General features: G+C 46.1%; 1 protein-coding gene across 1 annotated transcript in view; it reads left to right on the top strand.

The window, feature by feature from the left end:
- Nucleotides 1-449: 449 nt before the first annotated feature.
- Nucleotides 450-19,257, top strand: part of ZNF711 (ZFX family zinc finger ZNF711) — a 177,939-nt gene continuing 159,131 nt past the window's right edge. Inside the window, exon 1 of the mRNA XM_086918776.1 lies at nt 450-612. The gene's annotated coding sequence lies outside the window, so the exon portion shown is untranslated. The remainder of the gene's footprint in view (nt 613-19,257) is intronic.

Raw genomic sequence — 19,257 nt, forward strand, 5'->3', positions numbered from 1 at the left:
AAAGAGCCTAAACTGAATTGGATTTTGACAATGCTTTAACTTGACTGGTATAATTTGAAAGGCACAGTACCTTCACTTTCTAATGCAACGCATTTAACGTGAGAATCCCTAACCTTTTTAGGAGCATAATAAAAGTATTCTGAATTGTGAGCACAATCACGTCTGTATTACTATTTAAAGCACTGGGAAGGGGCGCCGGCACGGGTAAATCAGGTGTACGGAGGGTGCGAGTAAACAAAACGATATTTTCATGGACTCACGTAAACTACATTTTTAGAAGCAGACCTGTATATCTTTTATAAAGAGAATACGAATGACCGGGTATGGGACGTGTCAAGCTCGGCGGTTTGCATTTTACCGATCCTTCGTCCCCCGGGCCGCAGCAGTACCCGGCCTTCCCTCTTCCGTGCAGCGGCCGCCGCTCTGCTGTTGCTGCTGAGTGCAGTGACGTAACGAAGCCGGGCTCCGAAGAGGAGGAGGCCGCGCGTACTGCGAGCCAGCGGCCCTGATTGGCCCAGGCCTGCCGAACAAGGCCCTAGCTCAATCCCGAGCAGCCCAGCCACCTCCGGAGCAACCACGGCAGCCGCCGCAGCCCGGCCCAGCGGGCGCCAGGTAACGGCGGGAAGACTGGCTGCAGGGGGAGGGCAGGGGACCCCGAAATTAGAGGCGAAACTTGATCGGGCGCTGCGCGAGGCCTTAGGACGGGCCTCCATAGGCCTCGCTAGGCCCTGCCCGCGGCCTCCGGCAGAGAACGGGAGGGGTTGCAGGCGCAGCTGCGACAAAGAACCTCAGCGAGAAAAAAAAGGACAAAAACAAAATGTCCTCTGAAACTACGGGGTGTGCTGACACCGTCAGGCCTGGCCTAAACTGGGCCCAGCCACAATGCTATCACTTCCGCTCCGGGCGCGGGTGGGTATGTAACAGTCCTACGCCTGACACTGCGGGCTCGCTTCAGACAGCCGGAGCCACTTCCTGTGCAGCCACCATTCTCCGTACAGGTCCAGACCAGCCTCTGTGATCCCCATCGCATTACTTGTCTAATCAAAGGTTATGGGGAAAGCTGCCCGCTCTCTGCACAGGAGAGGTTTATGCAAGCTGCACGCCAGACCCAGTCGTGCACTCTCACTGAGTGCTGCAGTGTGCTTCGCATCCTTGCATCTGTCTGCTACCCTGAGTTTTTTTCTCCTCAGTAAGGGGAAAACAACGTCGCCTGCAGAACAGCTGCGCATCGAACTACGTTCAGTGCAAACGCGAAAAATCCCTTAAAGATCCCAGAATTTGTTTTAAACATCGGTCTATTTCACACTGCAATTTGCAGTAACAACAGTGAAATGTAACAAACCTGTTTTCGATCTGACAAGCGAGTGCCAGATACCACGTCGCTGGCTATCGTTGCATCCTTCCCTGGCTGGACACGATCAAACAAGACATCGTCAGGGTATTATTGTAGAATACAATCACAGACACCCACTGCTGCTCCCCCACTGTCGGGAACAGACAGGTACGCAGGTTTGGGTCTGAAGAGTTGATCTGTAACATATTCCAATTTCACCTGTATAAGCAAGTTCCTTGCATTTTCTTGTTCACCAGAGCTTGGTACTTTAACCGCGTTGTAGGGCGATGGTTGATTCGTAGACAAACCCACCCCCGCCCCTTCAGTGGTCCCTATTCTGTTTATTAAACACCACAGTGTTGTTACTCCACCTGTCACTGGCAAAGGGGAGGGCTTTATTTTCCCTAACAATTTGAATAGCTATACACTGTAACAGCGGGGCGTTTAATTGTTGAATGTATCAGTTTGTATACTTTTATGTATATCATGTATTTGCTCTGAATTCTACTTAGTGTTTCCTGCTGGTCCCTGAATAGGGAGCAGGGCAGGAATTTTCAGCAAGTAATTGCTCGCCATTGCTTTCTGCAGTGGACTGCCACTCGCTTTTTGTATATGTAGAATTATTTGTTTTGTGGTTTATCTCTCCATCACATGATAGATTTTTTTTCAGTGCATATCTGATTTTGCCACAACGAATGCATATGTTATATGTTGTATTTTTGTGTGTTTGGGACGATCTCTTTTATTCTCTTTACATTCTTTATGGGTTCGATGAAAAATGATAAAAATCACCGAAAGGAAAATAAAACAAGTAACTGTGCGCCAATAGAATGAAAAATATACATTGGTTTAAATACACGTATCCGAGTTAATTGCTCCTTTTTAAAATAGGGTTTCAAGCTACCTTAGTTGTGCAACGTGAAAAACAGTTTGTCCAGTTTTGAAACGTAAAGGTGAAAGCTACTGAATAAAGTTAATGTTTTTTCAGGCATTTTCAATGAAAATATACTATTCGTTTTGGCAAAAAGCTTGTTGAAAAGCAGTCTCAGTGAGGTTTCATTGGTGATAGACTGAAACATGTTTGCCTTGGGTGATTTACGTTTATTTTTGTGCGCTTTCAAGCACAGGTTCCTGTTGCAGTTTGTTTTCAGGCAGGGGGCCTAATTTAGAGGTCAGAATGAAATGGATTAAAAATGCAAACTATTTTGGTGCATGTTTTCCATCTTCCATCTAATGCTTGTTGAGAGGAAGCTGTTTTGTATGCTCATTTTTTTGCCCTTAGTTTGCAACCAGCTTACTACATGATGGTGATAAAACATAGTGCACAACGGACGCAATGAAATGCACAAAATCAATTATACCTCATTAACTTTTAGTGGTGCAAAATGCAAATATATTCATGTAGAGCACAGTGTAAAAACTCCTCTGTCAACATGGCCTTAGCACCAGTTGTTTTCTCAATGCTTGCATTCACATTACTGCAAAAAAAAAAAAATGAAATTATGCTTTTAAACTTCATCCGTGTTTTCTGCCTACCCCAACCCGCTGTCTGTGTTCCTGCCTGCCTACGCCCACCCGCTGTCTGTGTTGTGCCTGCCTACCCCAACCCGCTGTCTGTGTTGTTGCCTGCCTACCCCCACCCGCTGTCTGTGTTGTTGCCTGCCTACCCCCACCCGCTGTCTGTGTTGTTGCCTGCCTACCCCCACCCGCTGTCTGTGTTGTTGCCTGCCTACCCCCACCCGCTGTCTGTATTGTTGCCTGCCTACCCCCACCCGCTGTCTGTGTTGTTGCCTGCCTACCCCCACCCGCTGCCTACCCCCACCCGCTGTCTGTGTTTTTGCCTGCCTACCCCCACCCGCTGTCTGTGTTGTTGCCTGCCTACCCCCACCCGCTGTCTGTGTTGTTGCCTGCCTACCCCCACCCGCTGTCTGTGTTGTTGCCTGCCTACCCACATCCTCTGTCTGTGTTGTTGCCTGCCTACCCCCACCCGCTGTCTGTGTTGTTGCCTGCCTACCCCCACCCGCTGTCACTTAGTTGCCAGTCCCCTCCTCCAACTGTCTGTGTTGTTGCCTGCCCCACCTGCTGTCCATTTTGTTGCTTGCCTCCACCCGCTGTCCCCGTGTTTTTTTTGTCTCCTCCCACTGTCCACGTTCTTGCTTCTCCTCCCTCCCTCCGTATTGCCTCTCCCCTTCCAAATGTGTCCATGTTATTTACCACCCGCAGTACACAACAAAAGTCCTATGATGGGTTGAAAGCCTCGTCAACCACTTTTTATTCACAGGCCAGCAGTTGCTGTTGAGGATGTTGCCCCCGCATATGTTTTCCCCTGGAATAATGCCCCAAAAAGTACTATGATGCAGCCAGTGCTGGTCTTGCTGTACAACATGGATAAAAAATACTGACAAGGCCATTAGCTCTCTAAGGCACGACCTATTGACTTTGCCAATGCTTGTTACATTATTACCACCATCTAACAAATGGCATCTGTGGGCCAAAACCGGGGCGGTTGCCCTTAGCACTCTACTCTAAATTGGTATAGTGTTAAAGATAGGTTAAAAAAATAGTCCAACTAAAAAACAGAGGGATCCCTTTTGTGCTATATATTACTTGGTCAACCTATGATCAAACAGTGCACTGAACCGAAAATATACCAGGCTGTATAAAAACCTAAAAAAAAATGCAAAGTTCTGTTTCCTCTATGTATATTAAAAATAATTTATTATAAAATTGTTTCACTACATTCATAAAATGCATATTTCATATTAATCCATAATAAGAAAAATGTACATTAGTTCTAAAATGTGTACAATAACATCGATAAAATATACACAAAAACAATCATAATATCAATTCACATAAGTATTAGAGAGATTTTTGCTTTGCATATAGATCTCTACCACATAAAAAATCTAAAACTTTTATTCAAACTCTTCATGCACTTATTATAATTGAACTAGTGTTGATGCGGCGTTTCGGCGGATTGTCAAATCAGTCTCTGCCTTCTTCAGGACAAATAAAAAAAAAGTTTTTCTTAAAACACGTTTAAAAGCAGTTGTTAATCTGGAAACAGACACAGATCAACACCTTATTAGATGCATGTCATGACTTCATATACTACTCTGTTCAGTGCACACTATTGACATAGTGGGTTGATACCCAACATATAAGTTCTCCACACTATCTTTCTTCGATGTTATATACATTTAAAACAGAGGTTCCCAGAATAGAGAATCCTCTAGGGAAGAGCGGCATACACAAAGTTTAACCTCATAGCTGCTATGGAACGTCCAGCTTCAGTGCTGGACGTTACATTGCGCAGGTGCAGTTCGAACGTTCAACGGCCGACGGCAGCACTACGGAGGTAGTGGTGCCATCGGCCAGTGAACGTGCGCAGCACTTAAGGGGTTAACTTCATATGGCTCACCATCTAGGCCTGGGTCATATTCACTTCCACCCACCAGTTACCTCTTAAAGTTGTTAGTATTCTGCTTCTCCTGTACTCGTGGATTTATTTAGATGGAGCCTGTTTGAGAAGTCTCGACCTGTAAATTATGCATCATTCTCTTAAACTTTTTAGGTCTCGCCTGTCAATGCGCATGCGCATTGAGCTTGCGAGACTATGGGGGCTTAAACAGACTTTAACCAACTTGCGATTCCTTGCAGAGCCCGTGAAATTCAAGCTCAATGCGCAAGCGCATTGACATTAAAAGCGCGTGCACATGCCACTAGCCGCCTGCCTTGCATTACACATCAAAGGCAGCCCAGCCTCCCTCCCGCAGCCCCTGCTGCTTCACACCCTCATTGCCGCCTGCCGGATCAAAGGCTTTCACAGCCGGCTGGCCGTGCTTTCAGTTTCACGGCCTGTCTCCTTATTTAACTTGTTTTATAGTTTCACAGACCCTTGTATTCTATACCCTCTTAGCCCACGGCCTCGTCCAGTCCCCAGCTCCCCAGCTTTCCCCAGCGCCCACCCAATACCCCCTCTCCCCTGCGTCCTTACCCCAGCCCTTGCCTGTTGTAGCCCCAGCTATTCCCACAGTGTTTACAGCGCTCTGACTAACTGACAGGAAAAAAACAGAGCACGTCAACCCTTCAAACTCTAAAAATACTATGACTGCTACTAATAAAAACATCCACACATTACATTATTAGGAACTTGTCTGACCTTGAAAATAGTAGCAGGGAAACAAATGTGCAGACACCGGCTCAGCCAGAGCCGATCAGGGAATGACATCTCACTCATATCACTACCAGCCACCACCGTCCGCGCATCGCCGCCCGCGCCTCGGCAACCGTCTGATTACTCTGTGGCACCCCCGCTGTCTCTCTCGCGCTCTTGCTAGAACTCTCTCTTTCTCCCCCACTCTCTCCCTAAAGCTCTCTCTTCCTCTCCCTCTCTCTCGCACTCTCTCCCGTCTCTCCCTCTCTCTCTTTCTCTCCCTCTCTATCTCGCATTCTCTCCCGTCTCTCGCTAGAACTCTCTTTCTCCCCCGTCTCTGTAGAGCTCCCTCTCTCTCACACTCTCTTCCGTCTCTCCCTAGAGCTCTCTCTCTCTTTCTCTCGCACTCTCTCCCTCTCTTTCATGCACTCTCTCCCGTCTCTCGCTATAACTCTCTGTTTCTCTCCTCTCTCTCGCACTCTCTTCCGTCTCTCCCGAGAGCTCGCTCCAATGTTTTGCAGAGGGTTTTGCCCAGGCCACACCTAGGAAAATGCAACTCGCGAATCACATCAGTGTGAACCGAATTTAATACACTCTGCTGTCCTAGTGAGCGTTTGAGCTGGTGCGACTTTTTTGAGTTTTTAAATGCATTCCGCTTCTCTCTTTGATGCCCTCACGAGAGAGGGCGGCGGCGGTGAAAGGGGGAAAGTATTTAAGCTATAAACCTTTTCATTCCGCCCCAGGGTCCACTGCAGCGGCTTTTTCAAAGTATGCACAGCACCCTGTAATCACAATGCATCAATACCCACCATCGGATCGGGCTTTCATTGGCTACAACTACGTAATTTTTTTTTCAGAATTGTAAGTTTATTTTTTCTTTTATTCCAGTCTTGAATTCTCATGTCTATAGCAGATCATTACAAATGTCACCAACATTTTTTTAATATTTCACTTCTGTTCTTGGATGTTCGTCACAATAAAATACAATGAACATAATCTTCCCAAAAGTTATTAACAAAAATGTAAGCTAGTGCCATTATAAATGACAATAACTTTTATTTAAGTATTCATTATTTTTAAAAATAAAAGCCATTGTTCTTTGTAATATCAATACATCTAAGTCATGTAAATACAACACATATTGCAAAACAAATGCTAAAGATGTCACATTTGCGAAAGTTAAAACTATTGGCATTATAAATAACAAAGCTATTCATTTCGCTATTCTCAAAACCAACACATAAATTAAAAAAAAATGTCATTTACAATACTAATTGCTCAAACTTTCCTAATGCAAGACCTATTGACATTACAAATTAAATAAATTATTTAAGTATTAATTATTTTAAAAAATTAAAAGCCATTGTTATTTCTAATATCAATATATCTAAGTCACGTAAATACAAAACATGTTGCATTACAAATGCTATAGGTGTCACATTTGCGAAAGTTATAACTATTGGCATTGTAAATGACAAAGCTATTTGAGCTATTTCAAAAAACAACACAAATAAAAAAAAGTAATTTGTAAGACGAAAAGCTCAAACTTTCCTAATGCGAGACCTATTGCATTTCCAATGCTTGTTTTATATAGGTTGCCCATTTATTCTAAAGGTCCTTTTTGGCCATATGAGACACTTACTTTATGAAAGGCGCTACAGGTTCAAAGATCAATTGTGCTTCCATCTGTGGTTCCTATTTTTGTCACCTGTTAGAAAACCACATACAATGTGAACACTGTACCTATACGCAAGTAATTTGAATCCCTAATAAAATACACAGCAGTGCATACTTTTCACTTACCCTTCACGTCTTTAGTAAGTTATTATTAGGGCTCCCGGTTTTCCGTTTAAACAGATTTTTACACATAAATACAGACCGAAATTTTTTTTTCCGTCTGTATTTATTAATAGAAATGGAAAAATACGACCAAACCGGTGCTCCAGGCAAGTGGTTGCCTTGCCACACCGCTCTTCCTGATTTCAGTGTATGCCTGCCCACATTAATACCTGCTGGGCCATTAATCTTTGGATATGCACGGGAAATTCCTTCCTATGAGGGTCTTGTATTGAGCTCTGGCCTGCCCTCCATAGCCCTTTTGTTTCACTGTTTGCTCTTTATGGAGGCTGGGGATGCTCTAAGTGGCTAATGTAAGACCAGTAGAAATGAGTTGATTGCAGGATAGATTGTGAGGGTCGGCAGGGTGACAAAGCACTCAAAAACTCTTTCAATCCTTTCTCTCACCTGTGGCTTCTTTTATTTTCTTTTTTTTAAACTTCTTATTGGAAGCGTGTGGCAATAGTAAGTAATTAAAAATGGTCACTGAGTCACTTTGAGAATGAAAAAGAAATCTTTTGAATGTGACCCGAAAAGGGCTAAAAGCCCGGCAGCATAAACATTGTTGGGGAAATTCGGTCGGATTAACATTTGGATTCTTGCAGGCCATACAACTAAACTTTGCACCCTGACTTTGTTTGGCATGAAGAAAACACAGCAAGAAAACAGTAGCAGAATGTAAACATTCCTGAGAGGTGCATCTTGCCAGAGACAGCCAGGGCATATCTGTAAACTCTTTTCAAAGTTAAATCGTGGTTTTTCCACCGTGGCCGCAGTTACACTGCGTGATATTGCGCACCAATGCACCAAAAACGTCTTCAACAAACAAAACTTTGTCTTCTAAATTCAGTAAAAGGTTCAATGCTACTAGGCAGTAAAAAGTAAAATAAGGCAAATGATACACGTCTAAGGCCCAGACTCTTCAATTCAGAGACTGTCTCTCCCTTTTGGAAAATGTATTTTGCATTAGCGAAGGAATACGTTGAAAAAAAGTGATTCAAAAGATGCCAGCTCATGTGGGTGTTGTTCATTATTTCAGGCTTCAAAAGTGTGAGGGAAATAGAGTCCGTCAGGACTAATGCAGGGCCTTAATTTCTGAGGAGTGCAACTTTATTCCCACACCAGGCGGATGATTTATTCTGTCAAGACTGCCCTAGCCACATGGGAGACCATTGCGAAAGGCAGAGATGGGACAAAGGTGGTGGCATGACACTTTAAAGATCCTTGGTGTTCAGAAATAAGAGCCCACTGCCTCAAAGGAGGTTGTTTGCTCGCTCTGCTGTGGACAGCAAATTGCACCACAGAGCATGCTGCAGAGAGAAGCATGGAACTAGCAATAAGAGCAACAAGGCACCCAATATATCTAAATTATCATGAAAGCTGTCAGCTCTTTCATGCACTCTTGACCAGGTCACTGATAGTACACTGGAGCACTCTTCTAAATGTGTTTACATCTAATAATCATGGCTAGTGACATAGTATTTACAATATTGTAACAGCAGCAGCTCACAAAAGTATTGTATTCACTTAATTTGGTGTATATATAAATATAGCTAAACCAATAACAACCCTGTGCACTGTCTATTTAAATAAACATGGAAAAATACTAGCTCCAGAGTCTGATCTTGCTTGCAGGAAAAACAAATGCTGATATATACAGATAAAATGGCAACAAAATAAATATGGATAAATACAGACGGAAATGTTTAAAATAAATACCACAAAACCGGGAGCTCTAGCTATAATCGTTTTTAGGTGTTGAGTCTTCCTATTATGTACTTTAGAACACTCTTTCGCCATCCAATAAATAAATGACCCATGGTCTTCTATGATCCAGGATTACCTAAAGGGATTGTTTAACACATTGTTTATTGGCTATCGCTTTATGCACTAAATTCAGATTGCTAATTGTATGATACATCTGAAATCTAGATTGTCCCATGATAGTATAGAACTATTCACATGCAGTTTAACAGTTGTTATATATACAGTGTTGTTAATCTAGTCACTCGGGGTTACTTCCCGGCTGTATGCTCCAGGTAACCCTCAGTTCAAGTGTGGGTCACGTTAACTCTGTTTCTATTTGAAATAATCAGGAAGACACATTGTCCAGTATCATCCCTCTTTATATCAATCCCACAATCTGGCACCATAGTCTAACCACTACCTATTACCCCCATGTGATGGTTCTACATTTTATTTGAAGCATGAAACTATATGAAGATGCATCATTTTCAAATGCTATTCTCCATTTGTCTCAAAACACCGTATTCTCACATGCTTAACTCCTCGGTAGAGTGTTTGTCCAAAGTTTTTAATTCTTGAGTTACCAAGTAGATTACAGGAAGTGTATAAATACACTTCCGGTAATACGCAGGCACTAAAAAAGTTACGGGGCCGCGATGGAGTCAAGCTGAGGACCCTATTGATATTACTATTGATAGATCTGTGATGTCCTGTGTTATTCGCTACTCCTACATTATTTTCAACATGTCGTCACTCATTCAAACAGGATCATGCCAGAAGCAAACTCTCATTTTGCTTTTGACTCTCTCAGACAGCCAGCTGCCTGTGTGGTGAAGTCAGATCAACGATCTTAACAAGCCCCCTCCCAACAAACCCCCACCCCCCACCTCAAAAACGATGAAGCATTTGCTGCGATGGGAATGGCCCGCCCCGACCAATGGATCCCCAATGCTAACACTCCCTCTATTAGCACAGGCCCACTAACGGACCCAGCCCATAGTTGAGCCTCTCCGATCCAGCAAGTATAGGCAGTACCGCCTCTGCTCCTCACTTGTGTGTCCTTCAGTGTTTCACTGTCTATCGGCCTGAAACCAAGCCAGTCCAGAATTCCGCACCGCAGGACAGAGAGCGGCGCTTGGAGCATGATCTTCTGGCTCCCCTCGACTTCACTGAGGGCCTCCCCGCGCAACCTCCGACGAGGAGGAATCGGACTTTAGTCCCGGCGGCGTATGGGCCTGCACCCGCGCCGTTTCATCAGTCCATTTAAACACCTCCTCTGGTGAGTCAAAGAAATGGGTACAGGAGCGATAGACGAGCAGGGTACAGTAGGTCATATGGGAGCTTGAGGTCCCTCAAGCGGGCCTTGGCCGCCAGGAACGATTGCCTCTGTTGCTGAACCAGCCTTGTGTAATCTGGGAAAATTAGGATGCAAGCTATATCATACTGAAGGGGTTCTTTGATACGTGCCTGCTTCAGAATAACATCCCTGTCATGATAGTTCAGAAGCTTTGCCATGACTGGTCTTGGGCAAGCCCCAGGTAGAGGTTTCTGAATAAGCGCACGATGAGCATGCTCAATCACAAAGCAGCGGGACATCGAATCCGGTGGAAGCCAACTTTCCAGCAACTGCATGAGGAACTGCTCCAGGTTGCCCCCTCACAGCCCTCCGGAAACCCAACAAATCTGAGGTTATTGCGTCTTGCCCTTTCTTCTGCATCTTCCACTCGCAGTGCACAGCCCCATTGGTTGGTCGCCAACCCTGCCACCCGCTTCTTCAGCATGGTAACATCATCCTCCACTCCTGAGATCCGAGTCTCGGCCTCAGTGATACGGGACATAGCGTTCCGCAGATCCTGCCGCAATAGCATAACGTCCGACCCCGCAGTCCCTATCTGGACGGTGTAATGGCTGCCAGGAGCCCTGCATTGTCTGACACACTTCCTTGCGACCCCACCAGTGGCACCCGCGCAAGTAAACTTGTCAATAGGGCCCCTTATCTCGTGTCATGGCTGGCACTGAATAGTTCTTAGCCCCGTCGGGGCAGTCGTCAAGTGAGCAATAGAGCGCCACAAGTGACTAGAAATCAGGAAGGAGAACCACTGTCCAGGGCCACCGACAGGGGTCCAAGGGAGATCCACCCAAACCAATAGGCCACTCAAATACCGACCTCTGCGACGGGGGATCCTGTCCACTACACGAGACAGCAGAGTGCAACGGGGCTCCTCCTCAACGTCCTCTGGAGCAGTTTACACCCCCCAGCATCGCTGATGGGCCCCCCCGCAGTCTGACCCGACCGCCGAACCCCTCACCAGAGGGTAAAGGGGGGGATGATACTGAGGGGGGAATGCCAGAGCAGCCACAGCGTCGATCCCGGCCGGTATGTCGTGCACTAATGACCAGCGCTGGCCCCCAACTACGTCACCTGCGGGGACCGGTCACACCTCCAATGTGGGAGTGCCACCAGGAGCAGCTGAACACCAGGAGTGGGGCGGACGAAGCACCATGGCCCCCACAGGGATCCCCCACACTCCCCTCCATTATCAATGGAAGAAAAGGGGGGGGAACCATGACCCCACGGTCCCTTCTGATCCCGTAAGGCCTCCGATGCAATGTACCTCCCTCAGTGCCACCACCTACCCCCTCACAGTCCGATATGACTGCCAGCGCCCCCGGGAGCTGCCAGCTGTCTCCCGCTCTCAAAGGACGCTAGTGTGTGGGGGCGCCTCAGTCCGCAAACGGACCCATGGGGTGCACAAAAAGGGGGGGAAATGAATGGATGTACTGCCTATACCGGATAGCAGCCGCCAGCATATTGATGGCGGTGGTCCGATTTTCTCCACCGTGGCCTGACACTGCTGCCGAGCTGTGGCGTTTCGCCTGCAGGATCCGCCACTGGTGGGATCCACCAGCCCCGGGGGAAGACATCTGCTCAGGAGCGCTCGCCGGTGCCAACGTCCGCCCGGTACCGCAGCACCCGGATAACACCGCCAGGGCCGTACCTCCTCCAGGTGGCCTGGGATCTAGGCGACGACCCCGGCCTCGCCCCAGGCCCCGCCGAGCCTCTACTGACAGATCGTCGTCCCTAGCGGCACCCACGGAACCAGCTTTTGCCCACGCAGGGCCGTTGTGACAGCTCAGCAATGAGGTATATTGGAGTTGCAGGATGGCATTGGAGAGGTAGGATAATGCACGATTTTTAGTTGGGCTGGATGGAGCACTGTCAGCCCATGTCCGCCACGTTGGCTTGCCAAGTCACGCCCCCAGTGGGTTGGGGATATTTCAAGTGGTATTTTCAAATTCAAAATAAAGGTTAATGTCTCTTTGGTAATATTCGGAGATGATGGAATGCTTGGGGAGAATCTTCAGGAGGCTCATAGAGGCTTGTTGTTATGTCTGGTATTAATTGCCCGAAGAGAAATATGTATGAAGTGGAAAGATCCGCGGCCCCCTACGTGTGAGGACTGGTTAAAAGCAGCATTTGCCATGGCACGTCGGGACCAGGTGGGAGAGACTGAGAGTAGTGTGAACATCTGGCAGGCCCTACTATTTTTGGGGTAGGGAGCCGAGTCTGGCATAGTTCCCCTTTGGTACAAACTGGTCCTATGATTACACCAAGCTCCCAACAAAGGGGGTGGGCCCGGTTTGGCCTCAGTGAATGCAGTAGTCGTAGGGTGCATAGATTCGAACAATGGCTTCTCTTTGAGAATTGCAAATGCTTATTGGTGAGATGAGGATAAAAAAAAAAGATGCAGAATAAACAGCATTATTTCATTAACTGAGCTACTATGCATTGAACAGATAATATCTTTAAACACATGGAAATCTCTATCAGAACCTTACTCTTTCTACAGCCTCTATCTCGGTACATGTTATACAAGCACAAAATGGTTCAATGAAATTAACGCAACAAATTATAAATGAGTCGAGTACATTTAATTACTCTCTCAAAGATGACTATTGTTCATCATGAATATAACTTATACATATACAAAGGCACTAGTGCCCATCAGCAGTGTAAAAGGACCACACAATACAATTATTTACACATACATAAGACCAATACAAAATCCAACACATAACCCACAAATAAAAAAAACAACACATGCGAGTGTCCCCTTATAAAATCCAGGAGAACCACTGGGAGGAAATCTGACCAGTGTGTCTTAATATGGCTATTCACTAAGTAGATCTAACTATAATGTGGCACACAACAATTGTATTTATAATTTATGCAGATCTCTCCAACTGAATGTCAACGCGACCACTTTTCAGCCTTATATTCTTTGGCCTCTTCAGGACAGGGTTATACACATAAATGAAGGAATCAGGAAAAAAAACAGATCCCATCCACGCGCTAGTTGGTCACTCTTAATCGTGATAAAGCACTCCCTCTATCGTTTAGTGCCCTTCCCTTTTTTTTATATGCCGGAGCCTCTCCATTTTCAATATACCTCATTACATAGATTCAGAGTGTATATTTCCTATGATAAACGTAGAACATTTCATCCTTTAAGCATTGCAGTTCCTTTTTTATGAATGGGCTATTGAATTCTGTTTATGACCCGCCTCAAATGTCTATTTGTTTTCCATTACTCGCAACAACAAAGGAAATGTATACAAGTTTAATGTGTTTCAAAATTGTATCCGCTATTACCTCACCACTGAAAATGGGTTGGTGTTTCAACGCACGTTTAACTTGTTTTCGCTTTCGACCAGATCTTTGTACAGACATAAATTAAATGCCCTACTTAAGAAATAAAGATTCACACAAAAATTCAGTCTTCCATTCCAGTAACCCACCAAATCTGTGATGCAAACCGAAAATCCAGGAAATGCCTCCACACTTCTGTTTCACGAGGATCCATTTGTAGAGCTACTGGCAGTTCAAAGTGCCCACCCCCTCCCCCATTCATGTTATTGCTGATGAGTGTAACAACACATCTCACAAAACATTAGAGGAAGATGCTGTCAGATAGCCAGCTGAAGGAAGGATTTACCATTAGGCAATCTGGAGACAGATCACTCAAGGGGTCACTCCTCAATATTTGTGGTGCACAGTAGATATGTAGGGGTGAGAGTGGTGCAAAACGTGGCATCTTTGAAATGTTGGACATTCACCTTGCATGATTGTTGAAGTATTTTTTTAAGTGTTATGACCATCCGTCTGTTGGAGGATCTGTTGCTGTTCCGTAAGGCCATCAAAACTCTCTTATTTTAATTATTGTCTTGTAGCGGTGCCCCATTTCAATTCTCTGCTTTTAGCGGTGCTGTGTTCTACCTTGTCGTGCGCCGGGACGCTCCTTTGCTGGAGCATCTGTGGGCATTATAAGTGCCCATAGCATAGCATAGCATCTCAAATGTAACCCAGAAAAATCTGAAATTATTTTTTTTGGCTTCCCTCCGTCGGACAAATGGAGACTTTGGTGGCCGGAATATATGTCACCTCCTCTCGCCGTAAAACTTATGGTAAAGAACTTGGGTGTTATGATAGACAATTTTCTGTCTATGAAAGCCCAAGTCCAATCAGTGGTGGGAACTTGCTTTGGCCTCCGTAGGATGCTGAGGAAGATCCTTCCACTCTTGCCTTTGGACTGCAGGAAAACCGTGGTCCAGGTATTAATTACCTCCATATTGGACTATGTGAATGTTATTTACCTCGGCCTCCCGGAGTACTGACTGAAGCGCCTACTGGTGGCCCTGTAAAAAGGATCAGATTCAAGGCCCTGGTGTTATTCTTTAAGGCCTTCCACGGTAGTGGCGCAAGGTACCTCTGCAGGAGGGTTACCCATTATGTTCCATCCAGAACTTTGAGATCTTCTTCCATGAACCTGGTGGTGGTTCCTAGAATAGTGCATGCCCGCTCGGGCGGCATCTCCTTTAGGTTTTTCGGTGCTCAGGCCTGGAACGCACTCCCTGTGTCATTGAGATCGGTGACGGATTTAGATACTTTTAGGACGCTCCTTAAAATTTGGCTTTTTATTCAATGAATGATTACTTTTTAGCAGTATCCTTTACATTCATTTCTTCCTTTTGTATTTGGGGATTGTGTGCGAGTTTGCAGGCAAGGCCTTTTGAATCGATGGCACGCTCTCGTTGAGTAGCTGTGTGCTATATATAAATGCATTCATTCATTCATTCATTCATTCACTGGCACTCCACCAACAAACCTCTGGTTAAAACAACTGATATCCATATGCTCTCTAGTTTTGAAGGGTCCCTGTACTGGTTCGCTCACTGCATTCGAGATGTATGAAGATCTGAACTGCAGAAAGCTCCAGATGGATTCCCACTGCACTAAACACATCCGCTCCCTGCTTCCTAAAGGTTATCCTCGAGCATAAATATTTAAATAAAAAACACGTTTGCCTGATTGACGTGTTTTTCTTTTCTGCCACATTTGTTGGCAATAAAGGGCACATTTTTATGCAGAAAGGTTTATGTAAGCAGTGTTGACACCATTGGCCAATATACAGAAATAGGTGGGTGTAGGTAACTTGAAACTTAAGTCTGATCATTTTTGCCTCTATTATTAGGTCTTTTCTTTGACTCTAGTAGTTATTAGTGGTAAGGGTTTCCGGTACAGTACACTATATGAAGTATGTTGTAGTGTGGAACCAGTTGGCATTCACCATCTGGCATTTCTCATCTGCTTTGTCTCAGTCTCAATCTTAGGTCATAAGCCTGGTTCAAAAGTTGTTTTCATTAGAGTGGATGAAAATTCAGTATTTGTTTTCAGCATATTTTTATATACACAATCCTACTCCAGGTTGTATCTGCCCTAGTCTACTCAGAAATTAAATTAGAGCTGTACTGGAGAACCTATATAGCACTTGATGTTGCTCAAGTGGTGCTATGATTGAAATCTGGTTCTTTTGAGGCTCTTTTGGAATTCATAGTTCAGTGGGTATTGGATTGTAGTTAGGCTTTCATGGGACATGTTGTGTGTGTGGTGCCTGAGGATCCGAGACATACCCCAGTCATACTCCAGCGAACATCTAGCAGTGCTAAAGCATGAAGCGTTTCAGAAAAGTGTGAGTAAAGATGTGGGTTCCTGCGGTCTTCATTAGCAATGTTTATATTTTATACCCTATAAGCATGTAGATGATAATCTACAGTTTTTAAGTGGTCGTTAATTATTATTATTTTTGGAAGAATTGGGTTGCAGGAGTTGGCTATCTGGACTGAAGAAGAGTTTCCACCACTGAGAGACTTTCTGAAGGATAGAATGGGTGTAGGGCCATTATAGAATGTTGTCATCAAGTTTGGGAATAGTTGCATAATTTATTTTAAAGGAGGTGTGACCTAGTATCGTGGATAGCTCAAATGTGTGCGGGAGTTTGCTTTAAGGTAATATATTTATCAACTGGCAGCCGCTATAAAGATTGGAGGGCTGGTAATACATGATTCCAGATATGTAGAGCAAACAGTTTTCTGGATAATGCGTTTTTGATAATCTGTGGCGTGCAATAGTTCCGTTGCATAGTCTTTGGTAAATTTTCAAGATAGGACAACACTTGAATTATAGTAGCTGGCCTGCTAATATGTATTTGTTATATAATACTCTCTAACTCATTTGGATATCTCCTACTCGGAGATAATCACAATTTACACAATACTTTTCAAAGAAATATAGTACATTTCACAGAATGCACAGTGGGCCCGGAGAGGGTGGAAGAGGGGGGGACCAAACCATACACCAAGAAAGTAGTATAAGAACCACAACTTGGGTCAAGACCGCGTCGAGAGGACGTAGAAGCACTGGGGACTCAAGGAACCTGCCAAGGTGAGCGTGTGCAGTGTGGGAACACGACAGCGTGCTCCGTATAACTATGTGTAAGTCGCGGTTTGATCTTTAAAGATTAAGGACCCTTCCCAGTGGAACCTGTAAAAACCCCATGAAAAACAGAAGGTTGGAGAGCCACCCCACCCATGGATACCCTAGTACCCATGTTGCCTACACCAGGGAAGCTGGGTGCATAGGTGTGAAGTGGTGTCGGAAACCTCTGTAGAACCCAATGGAAGATTTCAAGAAAGTGCAACTGCTGATGAAGGAGAGATGGCCGGTGGAATTCGAAGGTGGATTCAAGCTGCGAGGTACTGCAAGCAAAGGGGACAGAGTCTGTATCACTCAGGGGTGACCAGTTGACTTCAACGAAGAATGCCCTCTGATGTTGGGTGTTGCAGGATGGATAACGTGACCTTGACTCTGCAGTGTGAGGACCAGGTGATGCTGATGAAGACCAGGAGCAGTGCACAAGCTGTCCCAAGTTGGATGTCAAGTGATGAGGAGCAGGTGTCCGGCGGGAGCACCAACATGCCTTGGCAAATGCAACTCACGCAGAAGTCGATGAAGGTGCAATGTCGGGACCAGCAAGGTCCAGGGGACTCACCACAAGCAATCGGGGGAGCCCAAAGGAAACAAAGGTGACCCTCAATTGAACCCACAGGCCAGAGGCACTGGAGTCACAAGAGGGCCTCTAGCAGCTCACCAAAAGATGCAGGCCATGTTGCACATGATCTGGTGTGGCTTAAGATTCTGGTCACTGGAGGTGCTCGAGGTAGGGGCTACTTGGAGCCCGAAGATCTTCTTGGAAGGAGCCAACAAGCCTGTGCAACTGCAAGTTGATGCGGTGCACAGAGGTTCGGTTATTGCAACCACCACGAGGGATACTGGCCCCAAACTTGGTGAGTGGGCAGGGCAGGCCTCGCGAGCTGTGGAAAACCACCAACCTGTGTTACAGAACCTTACAGAGTCTGGAGAAGCTCAGGATCAGCAGACTGGTCGACTTAGTTGTGGTGCCTGCGAATGCAGGGGAGTGCCTCCTTCACTCGAAGAGAGATTCCTTCAGGCGTCTTTGATGCCCACAGGCCTTTGGAAGGTTTCTGTATGGTGCACAGGCACTGATGTTGCAGCAGCTTGGAAGGGAAACCTAGTTGAGCCCAAATGAAGTTCAGCGAAGTCCTGAGTGCCCGGACAGTAGAAGAAGAAGTGGTGTCTGATCTGAATCTTGTCCCAAGACGAATCTAGGGGCCTACACCCAGGTAAGCCCTTAAGTTCCCTAAGGAAAGGGTTGGGACGATTCCGGGACGCTCTTAGGGGTGGGTCTGGATAGGGGGGAGGTTACTCCCCTGTAATTTGTCCAGTTTAGCGCCAGAGTGGGAGCCAAAGGCTCCCAGGACTGGTTTGGACTGGACTGTGCCCGGGGGCACCACATGTGCCCCTCATGCTGACTTAATGGTGCTGGCAAGCGCACCTACCCGGTCCCAATACACTAAACCCTGTCTAGGAGGAGGTCACACCTCCCTGTGACAGGATGCCTATTGGTCTGCGTTCCTCTGCTGGAGCTTGGCTCAGCAGCAGGAAGGCAGAATCGTGTCTCTGGTCAGCAGCAACCATTTTGTGCTGTCCGGGTCTAAAAGGTTGGCACCGGGAACACTGAGAGCGTAACAGAGGGCTCTTCCAGTGCCCTGGAATCCGGTGTGGGGGTATGATTCCAACATGCTTGATACCAAACATGATAGGATTCGTTGCATCAAATTTCGAGATGTTCATTGCGTAATTACGTGGTGCCCCTCTCTATAGTACATGGCTGCTTCATTTACAATCTGTGAGAATAGACTCAGTGGGCTGCAGGGGTGCCCTGCTCATGCAGGGGCACCCTCACACTTAAAACCAAGCACCCTGCAGGGGCGGCTCCTCCATTAGTGTCGCCCCACTGCTTTCTCCCAGTGCGAGAAGCAGAAACATAAAAATGGCTGTGAGAAAGCAGAATGGTATGCCTGGTTGGGGGCGGGCGGGCGGGTTGGGGAGGAGTGGCTTGCCCAATGCTGTAGACCCTGACTGTTTGGTCAGCCCGCTGGGGTCCACCAAACCAGTCATGCGTGCTCTGCATTTTCTCTTTGTAGGCTGCATGCGGCCTACATACAGAAAATGCCCTCCCTACATCCCTACAGGCACCTGGCTGGGCGCCATTCGCACCAATCACAACGCTGCCATTGCAGCATTGTGATTGGCTTAGGGATGGGAGGATGCCTGCTGCCATTGTTCCTGCCGGAGAAAGGCGAGCAGGAAAGCAGCAGGAAAACGAGGGCTCGGGACCCGGCCAGGAGCAGAGCCGGCGTGGGACCCGGTAAGGTAAGTTGAGTCATGCGAGCCACGACTGGCATCCTGCCTTCAGGATTA

This window comes from Lissotriton vulgaris, chromosome 4_1 (assembly GCF_964263255.1).
Source record: "Lissotriton vulgaris chromosome 4_1, aLisVul1.2, whole genome shotgun sequence".
Taxonomy (NCBI): Eukaryota; Metazoa; Chordata; class Amphibia; order Caudata; family Salamandridae; genus Lissotriton; species Lissotriton vulgaris.